Below are 5702 nucleotides of genomic sequence, written 5' to 3' on the forward strand. Positions count from 1 at the left end.
CTGAAACAATGGCTCCCTAACCCTGAAGTTGCTGGGTGCCTCCACCCTTTAAGTTAAGACACTAATACAATGTGGTGGAAAAGGGAGAACAGAGGCACCCTTAAATCACCTGGGTACCACACTGAGAGATGTGGGTTGCTCTCTGGGAGATGTTTAATGTTGTATTAAGAAAATGTTTAGACTTCAGAGGAATCACAGAAAACTAGACTTCCATGACTCAAATGTCTTTATAGTTCCCAAGGCTGTGTTCACGGTGAGGATGTTTTCTTGTCTGTAGTGAAAAGAGGACATGTAATGGCTAACACAGGCAATAACACAAAGATCAGTTATGTGGAATCCACTTAGCTTTACTGATACTTACTTAGCAGGTGAGGGAAGCCCTTCCTTGCACAGGACATGTGTACAGGTTGGGTTTTTGAAAGGATGGTCTTCTTTCATGAAGACTGTAGGCAGTACAGGATCGTTCAATGTCTGTGCATGCTGCAGTGTGACGGTCATCTTATTAGCGTTCTTGGAGCTTGGCAAGTAACAAACCATCTAGCTATAAGGCATTTAGAATTCATCATTTGATTTGGCAAACAAATCAGTGATTTCTAATGCTGCTAATAAGTATTTTACCAACATTGCCACAGATGTGACTCACGATGAGGTATCCTAGAACATCATTCTTGAAAATGATACCATGAAACATGAGATGTAAATGTTTAAGAAAGGAGATGCGGGGTCTTAAAAGATGGCTCAATGGTTATGAGCTTGTGTTGATCTTGCAGAGGACTTGAATTTAGTTCTCAGCATTCTTGTTAGGCAGCTCACAACTGCTTATAACTCCAGAGGATTTGACACTCTCTTCTGGACTCTGTGGTTACCTATACTAACACATGCACAAACCCATGCATAGTTATACACATATGCACATAATTTTAAAAATAAATAATAAATCTTAAAACAGAAGTGTTGCCTGTGCCCTGGATAGCTCGCAGCCCAACCCTACTTGCCCTTGGGGGTTGGAGGTGAGGTGGCACAGTGTCAATGACACAGACTCCAGGAGCAGGTGAGAAATGCCTCAACAAGCTCATCTGAATACTGCTACAAACTCCTTTAATACCCTCCACCCATGCCCCATTGGCCCCAAGAAAGCATCTCTTCTAAATAGCAGTTCCTGATTGGCTGGCATCATCTGCATCAGCAATCCTTGGTCTCTCAGGCAGTCCTCAATTAGGTCCTGTGGCAGAAGATGCCTTTGCAGTTGCACAGCCCCTAGGGTTTACATAGAGGTGGCCCCTCCATTCCTCCTACACAGAAGGTTAATGACTGATGCCAAAACTGAATTGAATTGATCAAAATGAGATAAGTTCACCCTTGCCTGGGGGTTTCAGGGGTGATAAGCCCTGCATGTGGCCAGGTTCACAGGTTCCACATTGCTATACAGGTCCCCCTTCCCAGACATGCTGTAATACAAGCAACACTCCAGTGGTCTCCCTCGGCCCAATTAACAAATGTCAACTAACTCTCAGTGTTATGAACAGAGGAATCAATATGGCTGTTCCTAGCAGCTAAGAATTCTATGCTCTTATTCTAGTGGTGTGTGAATCTTGCTTTGTTTTCCTTGTTGTTCAGAGATATTATATGAAATATTTGAAGGAGACATGTGAACCACTGTTGTGGCAAGTGGAAACAGCTCATGAAGACAGAAGTGCCTCTTTGGCATAGTTGTCTTTAAGCTGGAGCCAAGGCATATCTCTCCAGAATTCAAGGCTGCTTTCAGGAACTGGGATTTTGGTATCAGCAAAGGCCAATGCACAAAGTAGGCTCTAAAACACTGACTTTCCTTGTCTCCAACCTTTCAAAGGTGAGGGCACTGGATTGGAACAAAAGTGGGGAGTGGGATGGAGGTTCCCACCCACAGTCTCAGTACTGGGACTGATGACACCGTGTTAGTACTGAGGGAGAAGCTAGGGCAGATGATCACACAACAGATAAGAGCAAGAGCCAAGGACAGGTTAGAGGGGACAAGGATGTTATGGATCCAGGGAGTTGTGGCATGAGCAGGTGCCCAGTGTCATTCTTAGGACAAGAACAGTTTCTTGTAGTGCAGTTTTCCACAGTATTTTTGTGCCATTTTTATGTGGTATCAAGTAGCCCATGATACTAGTGAAAATTGGCCAGTGATATTATCCAGAGATGCAGATACATTTTTATTTTCAACACCTGCTTAATATTAAAGCCCAGACTCTCCAACATCATGATGTCCATATCCTGGATACTCAATGAATACTGAGGTAGGCTGCATTGAGCTGCTCAATGAAAACTACATGCTCCAACCACCTTATCTGTAAGCATCCCAATCTTCAGGAGGATCTTCCTCCTGAGTCCCACTTTCGTTTTCTGAGCAATCACAAGAGGTACTTCCATGTGTTTGAGAATTGATGTTAGTCATTGCCCACTACCATGGCTGGTACCTCAGAGGAGCCTATCTGGACTGAACTGCACTTTGCTGCTGAAACTCTTGTACCAGGGACACAGCCGTCACACATGGCCATGGAAGTGCCAATGTGACTAACTTGAGGTTGACATGTCTAGAAGAGAAGACTGGACTGGGTTTGAGAGCAGTTATGAGATTTGAAGTAGAGAGTCCTATCACTTGCTGACTGCGGAGTCAAGCATTACGCCACCTTTCTGTGTTTCAACTTCTTCATCTAAGAAGAGGGTGGTGCTAGTGTCTTCTGTGTGGAATTATTGTGCTTAAATGAGTTCATGCAGGAAAAGTGCCAGGCACAGAACCTTATTGAGTTCTGAAGTCATTAAACACATTCAAAGTGTTGGGGCATGAGACTTCTTGGGCTGGGCAGGGCAAGCATCACAGGTAGATGCCTGCAGAGATGATAGGATGTTCAGGCTCTTCAGTGACCTCTGCATCACAGAAGGCAAGCATCTCTGACACACATTCCCCCCATTCCCCAGAGTGACATTCTGATCAGAGTTCCTAACAGGACCAGATGTCTCTTTAGTCCTGTTTTTTCCAGTCCCTGGATGACTTGGACGTACAGACACTGTTCCCACTAGGAAACCAAGACGCCGAGCCCTGGTGGGAAAAGAGCAAATTGTCAAAGGGGCATTTGGAGCATTTGACCTCCCAGCTCCTAATTACTTTTCCTGTTATTTATACAGCTGAGTCAGAGGTTCCAGGAGAGTGAGGCAATGCAGAGGGTTGGGGTATTGGAGGAGGGGAGAGAGTTCAGGGAGAAGGAGGAGAGAAAGAATTGGAGAGAACGTTCCCTGAGAGCCATCAATTGATTCAACAGCATTGGCAAAGCAATTCCAATTTACTGGACACGTTATATGGACTTCCCAGTACCTTGACAAAAGGATGCCTCGTCCATAGAATTCTGGCACGTTTTACTCCTGAGTTTAGCCAAAATTTGAAAGTTTAAAGACATGGGAAAGTCACTTGAGAGAGCACAAAGTGCTGAGGCTGGGACTGAGCTGTGCCTCTGAGTCTTTCTTCTGCTTTTTAAAAATTAATTTTATTGTCAATACAAACCACTAGTGGAAACATAGTCCACTCATGTTCACGGGGTGCCAGCTTCAAGGCTGGATTGGCCCTTTCAGTCTTAAAATTCTCAGACGTTTTCTAGTAGACTAAAGGCTGACGTTAAAGGGAATCTCTCTTACTCTTTTTTATTTCTTATTTGACCAGGCTTCCTATATTCCTATGTTAGGATAAGAAAAACATTTCATGGATGCTTCAGATCTCTTTCCATGTTTTAAGCTATCATCAGTGGACATTTTTCAATGTTCAGTGTGTCACAGTAGCAGAGTTTTGTTTCCAGTGGTTACTGACAGTACTAGGTATGGATATGTATTTATTCACTCAAGTATTGACCACCACTGTGTTAGAGTTCAGTAGAAGAACAGAAGTTATAGAACAAACACATGCTACGAGAAGGAATCATCAGGTTGGTGTCTTAGTTACTGTTCTGTTGCTGTGAAGGAACATCATGCCAAAGTAAATCTCACATTTAATTGTGGGTGTGCTTATAGTTTCAGAAGGTGAGTAGACGATCATCATTGTGGGAAGCATTGGTGCTGGGTGCTGGAGCAGCATCTGAGAGCTCCATCCTGATTCTCAGGCAGGAGGCAGAGAGGAAAAGTGAGCCTGTGCCTAGCATAGGCTTCTGAAACCTCAAAGCCACTTCCGGTGCTATACCTCCAACAAGTCCACGTCTCCTAATCCTTCCTAAACAGACTGCCAACTAGAAAATAAACATTCCAATCTGTGAGCCTATGGGAGCCATGCTCATTCAAACCACCACAGGTGACTTACACTATATAGGCTGGGTTGTTCAACAATGGCTGACTATTGGAGAAGCTGAGAACCCAGTGCCCAAGCATATGCCTGGGCTGAAGACCTATATCATTTCTGGAGAGCTGTTGGCCTTCGGTCTACTTCAGAAGGCTGAACAATCTGGGTTCTAGCAGCAGTGAACGATGGTAGCACCAAAAGAAAAGAGGCACTTGCCAGGCAAGATAGAAGATGGGCAGGTGACAAGTGACAGGTGCAGGTAACAGGTGACAGGTGACAGGTGACATGTGCAGGTGACATGGGCAGGTGACAAGTGACAGTTGACACATGCAGGTGACAGGTGACATGGACAGGTGATAGGTGACACAGACAGGTGACACATGCAAGTGACAGGTGACACAAACTGGTGACTGCAGCCTGCCTTTCCCTTCTCTGCAGTGATAGACATGGATACAGTGAATCTTAGTCATTTTAACTCTTGTCCTCACTCTCTCTGTTGCCGAATTAGAGTCATTTGTATGAGCAGGAGCTCAAGGTTATTTACTGGTGTACAGGCAACTTACCAATGGCTGCCCCATCCTCTCCCTCAGCGGCCCTTAACATTAGGACCCCTCTCCTGTTCATGATAAACTCATTTTTTAAAAATTTATTTTTCTTATTTATTGAATCCAAACTGCCGTTTCCACTCCCTCCCCTCCCCATAGTCTCTCCCTGACACCTTCCCTTTCCCCCAGATCCACCGTCACTTCACCTCTCATAAAAGAGCGTAACAAGCTACAATAAGACTGGGTAGATAAATTCTCCATCAAGGGTGGATGAGGCAACACAGAAGGAAGTAAAGGATCCTAAAGGCAGGCCAAAGAGTCAGAGACAGCTCCCACTCCCGCTGTTAGGAGGCTTTCAAGAGCACCAAGCCACACAACCATACATATATGCAGAGGGCCTAGATCAGACCCATACAGGCATACTGACTCCCTGATCATTTAGCCGTCTGGAGTCCTGGTCAGTTGATTCTGTGGGCTGAGTTCTTGGGGTATCCTTGATCTCTTTGACTCCTCCAGCCCTTCCTCTGCCTCCCCCACAGGACTCCCTAAACTCTGTGGGACTCTGCATCTGCTCCCGTCAGTTGCTGGATGAAGTTTTTCTGGTTGCTCTGATGATGATTGTGGTAGTCTCTGATCCCAGCATATCATTTGGGCACGACAAACTGTAGACCAGAGGTTTTGTGGCTGGCTTGCTGTCCCAATCCCTCCACTTGAGGTCTTGTCTGGTTATAGAGTATAGCTGGGTCATGATAGACTCTTCATTTGCTCAGTCTGCAGGTAACCACAACTTCAGTGAGGTTGTTCTCTGCTAAAGATGTCATCGGAGGGCACGGCTCCACATAATGGCTCTTACA

The sequence above is a fragment of the Arvicanthis niloticus genome, chromosome 8 (genome assembly GCF_011762505.2).
Source record: "Arvicanthis niloticus isolate mArvNil1 chromosome 8, mArvNil1.pat.X, whole genome shotgun sequence".
Classification (NCBI taxonomy): Eukaryota; Metazoa; Chordata; class Mammalia; order Rodentia; family Muridae; genus Arvicanthis; species Arvicanthis niloticus.